Source organism: Crinia signifera, chromosome 2 (assembly GCF_055691185.1).
Source record: "Crinia signifera chromosome 2, ASM5569118v1, whole genome shotgun sequence".
In the NCBI taxonomy this organism is placed as follows: Eukaryota; Metazoa; Chordata; class Amphibia; order Anura; family Myobatrachidae; genus Crinia; species Crinia signifera.
This window is the reverse complement of record NC_139218.1, coordinates 354,203,232-354,221,124: the sequence shown is the minus strand read 5'-3', so window position 1 is coordinate 354,221,124 and position 17,893 is coordinate 354,203,232.

Below are 17,893 nucleotides of genomic sequence, written 5' to 3'. Positions count from 1 at the left end.
TCTGCAAAATGGATAAAAAAAATTCTACGGTACTTGTGTATTATCTGGGCGCCCGATTTTTTAATCTTATGTCATTGTACAACCAAAAAATCGGTTGCATCGCATGCGATCATATCGCATGCGATGCGACGTGATTGTACCCGATTTTTAATTGTACAGGCACCCAGATGCCTGATTCCTATGTTAAATGCCCCCCCAGACCCGATTTTGGATTGTACACCCACCCTGATGGGTAATGACTGTCAAAAGGCCCCCCATTGTTAACGCCACCCCACTATCAATGCCAACCCGAAGCGTGGCGAGCGCAGCGAGCCCTCGAGGGGCGGCGGTACGCGTCCTCCGACCTTTTCATATCCCCACTATCCACGTCAGCATGGAGTTGATTTTATATAGTGTGGAGAGCGCAGCGAGCCACCGAGCCCGAAGCGTGGCGAGCAGACGCGGATTACTTCACATATATTCTGCATCCCCTCGCCACACTACGGGCTCGGTGGCTCGCTGTGCTCACCACACTATATGCGATATATCGGGCGCCTGGATAATACATAAGTACCAATTTTTTTTTGCTTTCATTTGATAAATCAAATTACTTTAAATAATTTATCTGAATTACTAGTGCTTGTTTTCCAGCATTTGGGAACAAATGGTTGAGTCTCATATGCTTCCATACATTGCCAGATATTTTTGTTCCCACCAGATAGATTGGACAGACAAATCTGTAGGTGTGTACCCAGCAAAAGATTTCTAATGGCAGCTGCAGAAATTAGATTTTTTTTTTTTATTTGACTTCGATTTTCATTCGATTTGGCAATTTGGAGATTTAGGGGGTAATTCTGTATAGTTTGCAAAAGCAAACTCCTTCTTTAATGGACAAAACCATGCGCACATCATTTGATCTCCTGATTTACCAATATTCAATTTGAAAATTGAATTAAAATCAAACGGTACTTGTTTCCTAGCACGGCCACCACGATTTCTATCGTGGTGGTCGTGTCGGAAAAAATTGTGTCGGTCGCGTCGGGTGCATACCAAAACGCACACGACGCGACCGACGCGATGTACCCGATTTCTCCATAGGCTTCAATGTTAAAATAATTTAACATTGAAGCCTATAGAGAAATCGGGTCCACCGTGTCCATAGGCTTCAATTTTAAATTATTTTAACATTGAAACTGAGTCCATTTAACATAGTAAAAAATGCTAAAAGGGCTAATATGGGCCATTTCTCATTGGGTATGGCCCCATCATGTGTGTAAAAAATAATGGCCCCCCATTGTGGCCGCCACCCCCACGATTGACGCGAACCCGAAGCTAGGCGAGCGCAGCGAGCCCGCGAGGGGTGGCGGTGCGCGTCCTCCGACCTTTTCATTCCCCTACTATCCACGTCGGCGAAGCGTGGCGAGCGCAGCGAGCCCCGCGAGGGGACGCTGATACCTTCACAGATCCCTGCGTCCCCTCGCGGGCTTCACAGGTATCAGCGTACCCTCGCGGGGCTCGCTGCGCTCGCCACGCTTCGGGCTCGGTGGCTCGCTGCGCTCGCCACACTAATATATTCTCAACTCCACGCCGACGTGGATAGTAGGGGAATGAAAAGGTCGGAGGACGCGCACCGACGCCCCTCGCGGGCTCGCTGCGCTCGCCACGCTTCGGGTTCGCGTCAATCGTGGGGGTGGCGGCCACAATGGGGGGCTATTATTTTTTACACACATGACGGGGCCATACCCAATGAGAAATGGCCCTTATTCGGCCTTTTCCCATTTTTTCCTATGTTAAATGGACTCAGTTTCAATGTTAAAATAATTAAACATTGAAGCCTATGGAGAAATCGGGGGCATCGCGTCGGGTGCGCATAGGCTTCAATGTTAAAATATTTTAACATTGAAGCCTATGGGGAAATCGTGGGCATCGCGTCGGTCGCGTCGTGTGCCTTCTTAAGGCACACGACCGACGCGATGTACCCGAGTACTGCTTTTTTCAAAGGAAATCGCGGGCATCGCGGGCATCGTGTGCCTTAAAGTTAAGGCACACGATGCCTGCGATTGTGGCCGTGCTAGGAAACAAGTACCAATCAAACACCAAGGGTGATATCCTAATATCCACAATTGCTGATCGCTATTTAATTTTCGCTGAGAAACCAGCAGAGGCCAAAGCTTATCGGGACTTGTTTCGGGCAGGGTAAGCATAGTCCCTGAAAGCAGACCCGTTTTTAGCTAAACCAGGGTGCAGCCAGGCAAAAACACTATGATAAACCTCAGGGCCGTCTTAACATTGGTGAGGGCCCTTGGGCGTGGGCCCCCCACAGCCATAACCAGCACCAGGCTGAAAGAGTCGGGGCCGGTAATAAAAAATCAGCCGAGGCCGGTAATAAAAAATCAGGAAACCCGACAAATAGGGGAACCACAAGTCCCAGCATGTGGGGCATTAAAGGGCCCGCTGGCACTTGTAGTTCCACAATAATAAAAATAGTCAAATAAACACACACTGACACACAATAAATAAAATAAAACTTTAATACATCCAAAGCCCATACATACTGATACTTACCTATCTTGAGCCCGTAGGTAGGTCCCTGGGTCTTGGTCCATTGTCCTGGTCCATGTCTGCGTTCGGCTCCATGTCGGCGGCGTCTGTGTCGGCGTCCGAAAAAATCCATGGGGGACCTGTGGAAGGAAATCCAACTCACCCACGGCCTCCTGCGAAGATCTGTCCTCTTGATCCAACGTAGTCCTGGTCTTCTGTCACATGCCGGCGATTCCGGCAGCTCCCCGCATCGGACTTAGGTGAGGCGCAGAGATGTTTCATCTTCCACGCCTCTCCTCTGAATGATTCTATTTGCCGCCTACCGGCCAATCAGGAGCCGACTTTTTCGGCTCCTGATTGTCCGCTAGGCTAGGCCAATCAGGAACACAACTCCGGAAAACAACTTTGCATACGGCTGAAACAGCAGTATGCAGTCGTATTCATTCGTAGTATGAATACGAATTTCCCCTTATTAGTCAAAATCGACACATCAAATTCTAAGTTGACATCTATTTCAAAATTGAATGTTAATAATTGCATTTATTAATTGTAAACAGTATTCACAATTTAGCATGGCCATGCCCCCTTGTATTGATGGCACAATTCCATCTGGCAGCCCTGCAGGTGGCTTGTCACCCTGAATACAAGTGAAAGTGTTGTAAAATGTAGCATACTGTACATAATACAAGTTAGGTCCATAATGTGTTACACAAAGAAAATACATAAGGACCTGTCAGAGAGTATTGCCCAATTCAGAGCTGGGTTTAACATTGGGCAAAGTATTGCTGTTTCTGGCAGAGGATAAAGGAAAGTTCTTACACAGCTCAGCATGTCAATCTGTTCTCCTACATCAGCAAAAACACACACACTGAGGGGTGGGAAAAATCAACAGATGTGAGTTAATAATATTTTATGTGACTGTAGAACATAGAGAATGTTGTGCGGCCACCAATACCTCCAATGCCGCTCCTGATTGGTTGCCAGACCTCAAGCTCCAATTGGCTCGCAGTCCAGCAGGAGAATTGAAGATATCGACGGACCTGCTTAGAGACTATACAGCCGGGCAGCACACAGCTCTCTCTGCCTGGCTGTCATTTCTTTAAAGTGTGCGTGGCCAGCGGCTGTCGGACTCGGTCTCACTCCCCCTTGGCAACGAGTAATTCACTCCCTCTTGGCAACAAGCATGTATTCCCCCTTGCAAACGAGCAATTCATTCCCTCTTGGCAACAAGCATGTATTCCCCCTTGGCAACGAGCAATCCCCCCCCCCCTTTGGCAATGAGCCATTTCACTCCCCCTTTGTAATGAACAGTTAACTTCCTCTTGGCAACAAGCATGTATTCCCCCTTAGCAATGAGCATGAAGCCCCTGGCATCGAGCATGAAGCCTCTGGCATCAAGCAAGAACTCCCTAGAAATGAGCATGTAGGTAAGCAGCACTTATGTGTCAAATATCTAATGGGCATTATGTTGTTATATAGTATGAAATGGGCATCATGAAGTGTGGCCTTATGTGTAATTGGCATTACAGGCATGTGGCTTTATGTGTATTGGGTATTACAGAGTTTGCTAAAATGTGTAATGGGCATTACGGTGTGTGGTCTAATGTGTAATACCATGCCCCCTTTTCGCTGGTCAAGGGTCCAACCTACTAGCCAGTCAAGGGTCCAGCCTACTATCTGGGAAAGCCACTGATACCCCAGGGAGGCGGAGAAACGCATTATATATACAATTTTTTTTTGGCTGAAATATCCATCTCACTGTGAGAATCCACCTGCTCATCAATTCTTCACCACAACAAAAAAAAAACCTGTAAGCAAAGGAGCAATCCCAGCGATACACCAAAAACTCAGGTACTCTAAGCTTGCAAGGTAAAGTTACCACCAACAGAGCCCCAATTGGGGTGGACTACAACAAGCAGGTATTTGGAGAATTCTCCTGTTTTTATTTTATTTTTATTTTTTACTGTCTGGCCAGACAAGGGAATAGGAAGTGAATGCCCCATTTCCCCCAAACGGACACTATGTAATAAAAAAAAAATGCCTAACATCTACCTCACTAGAGGATTATATAGACTGTTTTTTATTCATGTAATCCCTTTTTTTTTTTTTTTTATTAAACCTATGAGATAAATGAATTCCAAACTACAGGTTAACCATCAACTTATCTCAGAATAGGTTATCGACAAGAGATTTTTTATACTGTTCATAAATTGATTATTATGTTGATTTTTTAAACACTGGCCAGTGCATATGTATATGTATTTACTTTTAAAGCATAATTAAATAATCCAATGTATACATTGTTTCCAGCACATTCCATGCACTTGGCACTGCAACCGCTGCTGTAACGTTTGCCCGTCAGAGGTGCAGCGAGGATTCCCCAGAACAGGGAAGCTCGCCGAAAATGCAGTGAGCCCACTGCATATAGAAGCAAGCCCACTGCATATAGAGGTGAGCCATTTTCAAGGAATACGGTCATTAGGTCTACAGCAACTAGGTCGACAAGCATTGGGTCGACACCACTAGGTCGAGAGGCGATAATGTCGACATGGGTCTAGGTCACATGGGTCAAGGTCGACATGGGTCTAGGTCGACAGGTCATTAGGTCAACATTTGGGTCAGTTGAATACTTGGTGGTGGTATCATCTGCTAGGGGGCCCGAACAAAAATATTGCCTAGGGCATCAATTTGGATAAGGCCGGCTCTGTGTGTAAGAGTAGTAGTATGTTGTATATAAGAGTATTATTATGTTGTGTAAACTGTAGTGATATATTGTGTGTACAGTAAGAGTAGATGTATGTATGTGTGTATGTGTGTATGTATGTATGTATGTATGTATGAATGAACGAATGAATAGATGTGTTCAAGAGTTGTTGTGTGTTGTATATATGAGTCTGTTGAGTGTAACAGTTGTGTGTACAAGTAGTGGTATGTTGTGTGTATGAGTAGTTGTGTGTCAAAGTAGTGGTATGTTGTGTGTAAGAATAGCGGTATGTTGTTTGTATGAGTAGTTGTGTGTAAGAGTTTTGGTATGTCTTATGTAAGAGTTGTTGTATGTTAAGTTATGAATAGTGTGTAAGAGTTGTGGTGCTTTGTGTGTAGCAGTAGTGGAATGTTGCATGTGTCAGATTAGTTGTATGCTGTGTGTATGTGTAGCTGTGTGTAAGAGTATTGATTTGTGCACATGAATAATTGTGTGTAAGTGTAGTGTTATGTTGTAACTTTAAGGGTAGTAGTAATCTGTGAGTAAGAGTAGTGGTTTGTTGTAAGTGTAGATCTATGTTGTGTGTATGAATAGTTGTGTGTAAGAGTAGTGGTATGTTTTATGTAAGAGTAGTTGTATGTTGTGTGTATAAGTAGTTATGTGTGAGCGTAGTGGTATGTTGTGTGTATAAGTAGTTATGTGTGAGCGTAGTGGTATGTTGTGTGTAAGAGTAGTTATGTGTGAGCGTAGTGGCATGTCGTGTGTAAGAGTAGTGGTATGTTTTATGTGAGTAGTTGTATGTTGTGTGTAAGAGTAGGGGTTTGTTGTAAGTGTAGATCTATGTTGTGTGTAAGAGTAATGGTATGTTTTATGTAAGTGTAGATCTATGTTGTGTTTATGAATAGTTGTGTGTAAGAGTAGTGGTATGTTTTATGTAAGAGTAGTTGTATGTTGTGTGTATAAGTAGTTATGTGTGAGCGTAGTGGTATGTTGTGTGTAAGAGTAGTGGTATGTTTTATGTGAGTAGTTGTATGTTGTGTGTAAGAGTAGGGGTTTGTTGTAAGTGTAGATCTATGTTGTGTGTAAGAGTAGTGGTATGTTTTATGTAAGTGTAGATCTATGTTGTGTTTATTAATAGTTGTGTGTAAGAGTAGTGGTATGTTTTATGTAACAGTAGTTCTATGTTGTGTGTTTAAGTAGTTATGTGTGAGCGTAGTGGTATTTGATGTGTAAGAGTAGACATTACCAAGTGCACATTTTGATCAGATTGTGAATGTCCATCTACAATGACAGGGTGACCTGTTTCATATGGGAGATGTAAGTTTTGTAACTAAACTGAAAAATATGCATGAATAATTGCTAATTTCTCTAAGATCTTTGAATGCCATCTGTTATATATATTTGATCAAGTTGAAAGGCGCGATGCAAGGATTTTATTTATGGTGGTTTGTCAAGAAAATATTTTGACAGATATAGAGATGGCAGAGCCCCAAACCGCTATATTCGGGGCCGGATTAATGCCCTAATGGGCCTGGAGCTAGAAATGCACAAGGGCCTATTATGAGAAGTGGCGGAGGTGATGCCAATGTCATGTAGGCACATAGAGCCCATACACTATACACCCCAACATCTCCTTAAATATCTAAAAGTACCAAAATTGCATAAATTTGAAAAATAGAAATGTCGTTTTAATACTTATGATTTATGGCCAACCATGTGGCCAGCCCATGTCTGCCTGGTGATCATCATTCTGTCATGATGGTGGGCCAACTTTTGTATGGAGGCCTGGAGCTGCAGCTCCCTCCTCCCCATTGTTAATATGGCCCTGAGTATATTGCCAGGCCCAATGTGGTGTTAGGGCTTAATTCAGACCAGATCGCAAAGCACATTTTCTTCTCTAACGTACAAAACCATGCTGCACTGCAGGTGGGGTAGATGTAACATGCACAGAGAGAGTTAGAATTGGGTGGGGTGTGTTCCAACTGAAATCTAAATTGCAGTGTTACAATAAAGCAGCCAGTATTTACCCTGCACAGAAACAAAATAACTCACCCAAATCTAACTCTCTCTTCACGTTACAGTGCAGCATGGTTTTGTCCATTAGAGAAACAAATGCGTTTTGCGATTCAGTCTCAATAAGGCCCTTAATTAAATCTGACATACAGTAGGGCACCTAAAGCGTTAAAAGGTAAGGTAAGAATAGCCAATATATATAATTAAGTAATGCCGCTAAAAATATATTTTTTTGTTGTTGTTGAACAATTGAAATAATTCTGCCACCGTGATTTATTATTTTCTATGGCTGCTGATAAAATGGCCAATTTATCATGTGTGCTATGCATTCACAGACCGTGGGTATGGCATTTCCTGCCTCACTAACAACAAATACACTAGAATAATCTTTACATAGTCTATCTGTATAACAATAATGAAAAAAAATGATGTCATTAAGTATAAAAATAGCTTTAAATAGAATGCATTAAAAATTGAAAAAAAGTTATTAACTTTCTATTACAATAAATTACAATTATAATTATTTTGAAATTCCTGCAGTCTTGGAGGCATCTTCAGGATAATAGCATGCAATGAGCCACTGGTCCCTCCTCAGGAAAACATATTGAAATTACACGGTCTCCTGCCTGCAAGGCATTGCTTTCAGTGATTCTGTCAGACATTGCTATCAATGATTCTGTCAGGCATTGCCAGTGGCGTAAGTATAGTGGGTGCACTTGCTATGGGGCCCGGCGGGTTGGGGAGGCCCACAGGCAAGAAAGCTTCCCCCTGCTCCACTTCTAGGGTAATCTTTGCCACAGGCCAGGGGACACTTACCGGCCGCGGCTCCGGAGACACTTTGCGGCTCTAGGGACACTTTCTGGCTTTGGGCTCCAGGACACTTCCTGGCTGCGGCTCCGGGGACACTTCATGGCCATGGCTCCGGTGTCACTACCTGGCAGCAGGTCTGGGGACACTTCCCGGCTGTGGCTCCAGGAGGGGAGCGTGCTGGCAAGCAGAGTCAGTAGCTACCCCCAACTAGCAACAGCAGAATGGGCCTTATTCTATTTCACTCTTTCTGACAAAATCTTTGGGCCTTATTCTGGTCGATGCGTAAATTTCCGAATTCTTTCGGATGGCGTTTTTTAGCCGTCTGCGCATGCGTGGGCAACGCTATGCGCATGTGCCACGCACGGTCTCTGTACTCGTTCTCACTAATACCGTACAGAAATGTGCACCGCATTCACTAGGGAAATATGGGCGTCATTCGGAACTACACAGAGGCGTAGTTTCAAAGTGGGCTAAACTGGGCGTAAACATGGGCGTACACGAGGGAGTGCACTAATTCTGGTAGGCGTGCATTTGGACAGAACACCGACTGCAAACGAACCAACAGGCAGGAAATATGCGGTCTTCATAAGCAAGTTTCATTTTGCGGACACCACTCGGTCATGCGCTAGGCATTCAGATCGCCCAATTAGTACGGCCGCACCTGAACCACTGTCAGCTGAACACAATACAATCCACTCCTCTACTCATTACTCATTAATTACACTCTTTTCATTGCTTCAATTGGAACCATTGCAGCCTAAATGGACCATTACTAAACACACAAATATATGCTGAAAGCACGGCTGCATTTTTTACACACATTTACACTGCAAGCAATGGACAGAACTTGGTATCACTAATATAAATATACATGTCACTTTTACATTCAGCAATAACAGCACACATTTGGGGATCAAATTAAAAATTTATTACAGTTAGGGAAAGCATAACATTTTAATAGCATGTTATGTGGCACATGCCAAAAAATAAAGGTACCATAACAGGAATGTACAAAACAAACAAAAATGTACAAAAATGTATTCTTTTCATACATAGCCTCAGCAGAATCATTAGGAACACATCAGGTGGCTTCACAAGAAAAGTATAGCACCAACACTTCAAGTACAGCAGACAGTAATGGTAGCAGAAAGAGGGCAACAGGGGAACCAAACAAAACATTTGAAACGAGGGCAAATGTGGGTACCCTGTGCACGGGATTGGGTTGCACACATGAAGCTGACACACACAGCAAAATGAAAGATTTGGGAAGACATAAGGGTGGAGATTAATGCAGAGCCAAGTTCACTTTCGGGACCGTTTGGTCCTGGTAGGGTACTTGCCACGTGCAGCAGCTCCTCGGCCACGGCCATTTTGGCGCAGGGCTTGCTCTGCCAACACCTGCAGGCTGCCAGCTATGGACTGCTGGGTGGCAGCCATGGCCTGCTGGGTGGCAGCGATTGTCTGCTGGGTGCTGACAATACCCTGCATGACCTCCTCGGTCCTACGCAGCCGCTCTGATGCTAAGTCTCCCTGCTGGCGAATCTGCCCAAGCATCTGCACCCACCTGTCCAAATCCTGTGTGGCCATTGGCTGCTGCTGCTGCTGCACATGGCTGGCACGTGTGGCAGGTGGCACTGTCTCCTCTGCCTCCTCAAGAGTATCACTCCCTCACGTTGGAGATGCTGCTGAAAGAGAAACGTACAATTACAACACATTCCTATAAAATTAGTACAAACTACTTATGGCATGCAAACAAATTACCTTCAAAGTCAGTAGCAAAAACTTCCACTGGGGCCTCACTATCCATGTTGCTCACCCCCCGGACCTCCTCAATTGCAATGCAGGGCAGAGCCAACTCCTCCAGGGGGGTCAGCTGCAGTCGGCCTGGCATGGGGCCAGCCCCAGAGGTGTGGCTGTGGTTCCAACGTGCGGTCATTTTCCTCTTGAGGTTGGTTTTGAAGTTATGCCACCTGCAAACAAAGTTTAAATATCATTACATGTTACCCCTGACGTTTGATTTAGCATGCATTTTAATCTGCTACAGATTTCAATGTGTGCTTCATTCAACATAACTTACATAATGTTAAACTATAAAACCAACCCTTTGAGGAAACATTTACACTCACCCTACAATAAATATAGAATAAGTGACATGGCAATCATGTCTGTTGCTCCTAGCAACGTGACCTACCATTTACCAAATCCATCTAACATCTAATAAAAACATTAATGGTCTTGTTCTGCTCAAATGTAACACACTTGAACTTGCCTCTTTTTCATGTGCTCCGTCTCACGAACTTGTGGAGCTACCGCATTAATCTCCACAGTTTTGTCCTCCCAAATCTTCCATCTCCTTGTGTGTGTCAACCTGTCCTGTGTCAACTCTATCCAATCCCGTGCACGGGGTACCAGTATGGCAAGCTCCTGCGCTTCAAATGCCATGCTCCTGGTGCTTGGTTCCTCTGTGGGCCTCTTTCGGCCACGGCCACGGCTACCAGTCGCTGTACTTGAAGTGCTGGCCAGGCTACTCTCTTGTGAAACCATCTGCTGTGTTCCCAATGATTCTGCTGAGGCAGAAGATGGCCCAGCTGTAGATTGGGCAGCTGTAGATTGGGCAGCTGTAGATGGCCCAGCTGCCTGCTCGCCTCCCAATGGCTGGTCTCTGGTGAGGTGCTCATTGGAGGTGATGGAGTCCAGCCGAGCTAGGAGGCGCTGATGCTCCTGTTCTCCCTCTGATTGTGAACCAGACATGTTTGCAGCACAAAGTTGTATTTTGTGCACACCTATATATACACATTGATGTAATAGGCGTACATCAGCCCCACCCTGCGTTCTGTGCGGCAGCGTACCGTACGGCGACGTACACCGTGGTGTTTGTGCGGCGCATAGGCCCCGCCCATACCAGCGGAAAATCAAATGTACAAAACCAGGCGTACATTCTAAGTCTGATTTTGTACTCATTGCCAGATTTTAATCACAATGAACAACTGCACCTTTAGCCAGACATAAATTATATCTGTGAATGTTCTTTTGTACTGTGCACTTGTTTGGTATGTTCAACAAATGACACTAACCCATTCCATATGTTAATCCAGTCCACAACTCATGCAATAGTAATCACTGCTTGCATCCAAATCACATGTGATAGCCCTATAAATACTGCCTTGATGCTAGGTACATTTTAACCCACATCTATAGTGTGGGCCGGTATAAAGTTAGTGTTTAAATGGCACCATGGCCTTATAATGGGAAAAAATATTGCACTATTTTGTATGTTTGTGGTGTATTGGGTTCACACCATTAAGGCTGTCTAATTTAGTATATTGTTGAACACTATTTTACATGGTATTTTCTGCCATGTTTGCTGAGTATATTTTTTTCCCAACTTCTTTCACCCTGTCTGTTTTGTATGTGTTGGTGATGTGGTTATTGGTGGCAATATTAGTTGCATACAGTAAGTACTGCGAAGGGCAGCTCAGTGATGCCAAGGTATAGCAAGCGTTTGGCGGTGCGATGTTTGTGCCGATTATTGTAGCGCATACACACTGTGCATGTAAAAATGAACAATAAAGTTAATACCAAATAACAATCTTACCAACCAATTACAGTACAGGTTGAGTCTCCCTTATCCGAAATGCTCGGGACTACGAGCATTCCGGATAAGGGAATATTCCGGTTTTTGGAATAATTTTTTTTTTAGTCATACTTACCTGCCCCTGGTAGGTCCCCGATGGTCCCTCGGTGTCCATGGAGTCCTCCGGCGTCCACAGCAGGCCACCAGCACCGTCTCCGGCGTCTCCAGCGGTCCCAGGAGTGCTTTGCGCAAGTTCCCAGGCGCGCCGGTGACGTCACAGGCGCGCGCGCGCACTCGCGCAAAGCACTCCTGGGACCGCTGGAGACGCCGGAGAGGATGCTGAAGGCCTGCCGTGGACGCCGGAGGACTTGGTAAGTATTAAAAGAGGGTTAGGGAAAAAAAAAAAAATGTGAATTATTCCAAAAAACCTCGGTTTTGGGAATAATTCGGATACGGGATGCCCGGATACGGGATACCCGACCTGTACATGATTGTTTGTGATACCCCATTGGGAAAATGACGACCTCCCAGCGTGCTGCGCCTTTCACTACAGCAGAGCTGAGAGCCCTGGTCTCTGTAATGGAGACCAGGCTAGGGCGTGCGGGCCCTTACATCACAAATCAACAAAAGCGCCGGGCGTACCTTGCTGCCCGGCGAAGAATATTCACCCGGACACAGGTGCGGAGGTCCGTGGCCCAACTTGAGCGAAGGTGGTCGGATCTGCGCCGACGGCAGCCAGACCAGCTGCAGCGTTTAAGGCAGCAGATCGCAAGATGTGAGTTTTTATGCAAACATTACTTATTTACCAGTAAATGATTTTAGTAGATTCTTTATGTGAATGTGGTTAAATGGCTGTTAATGATTTCAAAATGGATTCACTATATATGTGTTACTTCCACTTTGACATGCTGTCATGTGGGTATTAGATGTAATTGTTTTTGGTGAATGATGATTCAATAAATGATGTGCCTTAATTGACAATCTGCATTTTTTTATTTTGTCCAGCTTGTGAATGAGCAAGACAGGCCCAGGAGGAGCAGGGCCAGGAGGAGATGGCGGAGGAGGAGATGGCGGAGGAGGAGATGGCGGAGGAGGAGATTGCGGAGGAGGAGTTGGTGGTGGAGGAGTTGGTGGTGGAGGAGTTGGTGGCGGAGGAGGAGGTGGCAGAGGAGGTAGTGGCGGCGGAGGAGGAGGGGTGGAGGAGTTGGTGATGGAGGAGTTGGTGGCGGAGGAGTTGGTGGCGGAGGAGGAGTTGGTGGAGGAGGTGGTGGAGGAGTTGGTGGCGGAGGAGGAGGTGTCGGAGGAGGAGGCCTGTGAGGTGGTGCAGGTGGATGAAAGTGGTAGGTATACATAATGCATAATTAATAATTTGTTAGGCTCATATTTGTTATGTAGACATGCTGAATCAATTGTGTATTACAATAGTATAAAGTAATAAAACAAAGTGGGTAACAACACACACAGTTAGGGGTTAGATAGGGTGACCAAGTCATCCCTTTCATCCGGGACACATCTTAATGACACAGGTTCTGGGGATGGCTTTCTGCTCTATTTTAACTGCCACAAAACCAGTGTAGTTAATCTGTATTCTGGATTAAAGGGATGACTTGGTCACTTTAGGGTTACAGGCCCCTGCTGCAAGCGTACAATCTGTAGCCTCATATAGGTGAATAGAGTTTATAGTTGATTTATATTTCTAAACTAGATTAAGTATGGCATTAATGGAGTATGGACAGGCGTGGCTTATAATGGAGTCACAAGTGGTCAGTGCCCGTGGGCCCTCCTCTAGCTAGGCACCCCCTGTGGTTGGCATGTATTTTTGCCAACATAATTGTTGGTTGATTTTGACTTAATAATGATTTTGTGCATGGGAGTGGGTTAGTGCTGCAGCTTCACCTAACTGGCAATATGACAATGATTTATGGAGCAGACCATCAGCAGCCAAGCCATCCATGATTGCACAAGTGTACTGTGCATTCCTGAGAGTTGACTAAGTCCCATGCCACGTTGCATCAGAGAACAGAGACTGAGAGGTTTTTGATGAGTTGTGATTGGTGGAGCTCATTACATGCTTCTCATGTCCAAGGACAACAGCAGCAGCAGCTTAGTCATGGGTGGGTTGGGATTCAGAGGGAGCACTATGACTGTGAGGTCTTCTACAGAGTAAAGGGTAGAGGGACAAAAACAGGCTTTTCATTTAGTATGTATGCATGTATGTATGTATGTATGTATGTGTCATATATATCTATATATGTCTCTATATACATATATATATATTCAAAAACAAGAAGAGGTGCGCCTCATAGTGTAAAACCGTATTTATTTTAAAACACAGACAAGTGCAGGTACACAGATCAATAAAGACTCGTACCAGGCGGATAACCGCTGTGGGCTGGTTACCACAAGGTTTGACATAAAACTCCCAGGCAATAACTCCTACCACCTTCCAAGGCGCCGCTGGATCTCGAACAGACTACCGGCTAGCCACCAAGACAAGCAGCGTATCAGCGTGTAGGCGAACGTGGATGGAGCAGGAGAAGCCGGGTGCAAGGAAAGCTGTCGTCACTAGCCCCGCCCTAATGCATTTTGTATCCAAACTTCTCCTGCTCCATCCACGTTCGCCTACACGCTGATACGCTGCTTGTCTTGGTGGCTAGCCGGCAGTCTGTTCGAGATCCAGCAGCGCCTTGGAAGGTGGTAGGAGTTATTGCCTGGGAGTTTTATGTCAAACCTTGTGGTAACCAGCCCACAGCGGTTATCCGCCTGGTACGAGTCTTTATTGATCTGTGTACCTGCACTTGTCTGTGTTTTAAAATAAATACGGTTTTACACTATGAGGCGCACCTCTTCTTGTTTTTGAACAGATTACCCCTTTCACTCCCGGAGTCCGGAGTGCTTCTTGGAGGTTGCTGCAGTCTCACCACGGACTTAGTGTTTTCTACAATCAGTGGACTGTCTGATTGGTTACAGCTGGTGGTTGGCTATACACTAGCGCAGGTTTACCTATACCTTTGTGCTCAAATATATATATATATATCTATATATATCTATATATACTGGCATACGCTCGGCACTCCGGACAAAAGATGTATGCTACCGTGGTGCCTTCACTGGCATTGGTACACACTGGAATCCCTTTTGGCTTGTGGAGGAGCCTTGGAGAAAAAGAGCGGCACTCACGGATTTGTAGAAATGGATTTTATATCATATTAGTGCGGTACATCATAGTCTCAATCTAGCGACGTTTCAAGGCAGGATGCCTTTTCATCAGGAGAGACCTAAAGTGCTGGTAGTGCTGGTGGGGGATGTAGGGAAGACAAGAAAGTGCTCTGTGCTTACCTTATGTAGCCCGTGTGCGTCGCTCATGTTCCTGCTGAAAGGGCTGTCCTTTGTTCCTACTAACCGTCATAACCTCTTTGAGTGGAACGTGGACCTTCACAGAATGGGTCGCTCTTTAAGGGTTAATGAATTTCTTTCAGCACTCCACTAATAGACAATTAGACGCACATGAAAGTTTTTTGAGGAAGCATGCCCATTCCTCCTTCGACCCCCCATCTACTAATGCGTCTATAAAAACTTTTATCAACTTAGTGGATGCATCAGTAAAGAAATTTGATGCCAACACCCCTGGCAAGTGGTCAAACATGTCGAAAACAGAGACACAAGCACTTAAGAATTTGTCACAAAATACTTCCATCACTATACGCCCCGCAGACAAGGGCGGGGCTATAGTGATACAGGACACTAGTTAGTACATTGACAATCTCAACATCCTTCTTTCGGACACTGTGACTTACAGGAAGCTGCCGGCAGATCCGACTATGATATTTAAGAGGGAACTGGATGGATCACTTACATTAGCGCTCCAAGAGGGCCATATCAGCAAAAAAGTCTTCAAAACCCTGTCTAATGACTACCCGATCAGTCCAGTTATTTACACCATCCCAAAAATACATAAGGATCCTGCAAATCCCCCGGGCAGACCCATCATCTCTGCCCGGGGTTCTCTGTTTCAACCAATTTCCCAGTTTTTAGACCACTTAATTCAACCGTACATTGTACAACAACCAACTTTCCTTAAAGATACGACCCAATTGCTCAAAAAATTAGCAGAAGTGCAAGACCTTTCTGATAACACTGTGTTGTGTACCCTTGATGTAAAAAATTTGTACACAGTAATATCACACGCACAAGCACTTTCTGCCATGAGATCGTTCCTTCACAGGGTGAACTTCACGGCTCTGGACCTTGACTTATACCTCGAACTTCTACATCTCACTCTCAAAAATAATTATTTCATCCACAATGGGGCATTTTATTTACAACTTACGGGCTGCTCGATGGGGTCAAATGTCTCTCCTTCCCTTGCCAATGTGTACATGTTCCAGCAAGAACAAGATTTTTTCTTCAGTGACGACACAATAAGTCGACACATCAAAATGTACACTCGTTACATAGATGACCTCCTGATCTTGTGGTCAGGAGCGGACAAGCTATTGGCTAAAATGATCGAAGACATCAACAGGTACGATAATCCCATCAAATTTACGTACAAAATCGATGGACAATCGGTCAATTATTTGGATGTCACAATCACATTGAAGGAGCAGCAGCTAATAACATCAGTATATCATAAGGAAACAGACAGGAACACCTTACTGTCATATAGCAGCAATCACCCCCCACCGCTGAAATGCAGCCTCCCAAAATCACAGATGATGAGAGTAGCGAGAATCAACAGCGATACATCTAAACTGGAAGAAGAACTAGACCGCATGTCCATTAAATTCGCCGCCAGAGGGTATAATCAAACAGAGCTACGAAGACAGAAAAACCTTATTCAACAGACACCAAGAATAGAGTTACTAGAACCCAAAACAAAGACTCCCTTTAATAAAATTCCATTTGTGACAACATACACTCCTGCTACTAGAGTTTTATCGAGGGCAGTAAATGCAGTGTGGCCAGTTGTGACATGTGACACCCAGTTGCCATGTTTTAAGAATAAGAGAGTTATGCCAAGCTTCAAAAGAGGCAGAAGCTTAAAAGACATGCTGGTGAAGACCAATATCGTTAGCCAACCAGACACTCCTATCTTTAACATCCAACATAAAAAACCTGGGTCTTATAAATGCCCTAACTGTACCACTTGTAACCATACGATAGCGGGCCCATCCTTCAAACACCCTTCCACGGGGCAACAATATAAAATCAAACATGTGGTAAATTGCAAAACCCCGTTCATCATATATGCAATAACCTGCCCATGCAAGAAAATCTATGTTGGACAGACTATAGTAAATTTGCGAGTGAGAATGGCTTTACACCGCTCTGCAATATCGAATAGCCTGAAAGGGAAAAACATCAACCAACCTGTTGCTCGGCATTTTAAGTCCATTGGCCACGCACTGGCGGATCTGCAGTGTCAAATTATTGACCATATCCCCCCGCTAATTAGGGGTGGAAACAGACAGCTATTGTTGTCCAAACGGGAGTCAGAATGGATTCTAAAACTCGATTCCATGGCGCCCAGTGGGTTAAACGAGATGATAGCATGGAATACATTCATCTAACATCGGACTTTTTCTAGACAGCTATATACTATCCAGAACTGTCAGAAGCTATGGACATCCGGGATTGCAGAATATTGTTGCATTTTGAGAATTTATGTATTATGTGGCATGCATCTCCTTTACCCTTTCCTTGGTGTTAAGAACTTGTAGGGTCTTGTGGTGCACTCTATATCTGTTCATTCAACAAGCTGTTCTCTGCTTATATATAAACACCCAGCCGTTTCTGCTTTTTAATTCTTACTGCACCATTCACTCTTTCCTATAGCCTCACTTAGATGTTTTGCACTTTTTCAATTTGTTTTAAACACGCAAACATCCAACAGTATTAAGTTGGTCTTCTTTTTGGTTTGTTTACACAGCTCAGTACTGGTGCGCGGCGTAACAGGGACGTTCAGCGTCCGTGGTTGCCGGGCAACGGTCTGACGTCAGTGGAGACTCGCCACCCGGAACGCGGAAGTGGGACCCGAAGACGCCGCAGCAGGAACATGAGCGACGCACACGGGCTACATAAGGTAAGCACAGAGCACTTTCTTGTCTTCCCTACATCCCCCACCAGCACTACCAGCACTTTAGGTCTCTCCTGATGAAAAGGCATCCTGCCTTGAAATGTCGCTAGATGGAGACTATGATGTACCGCACTAATATGATATAAAATCCATTTCTACAAATCCGTGAGTGCCGCTCTTTTTCTCCAAGGCT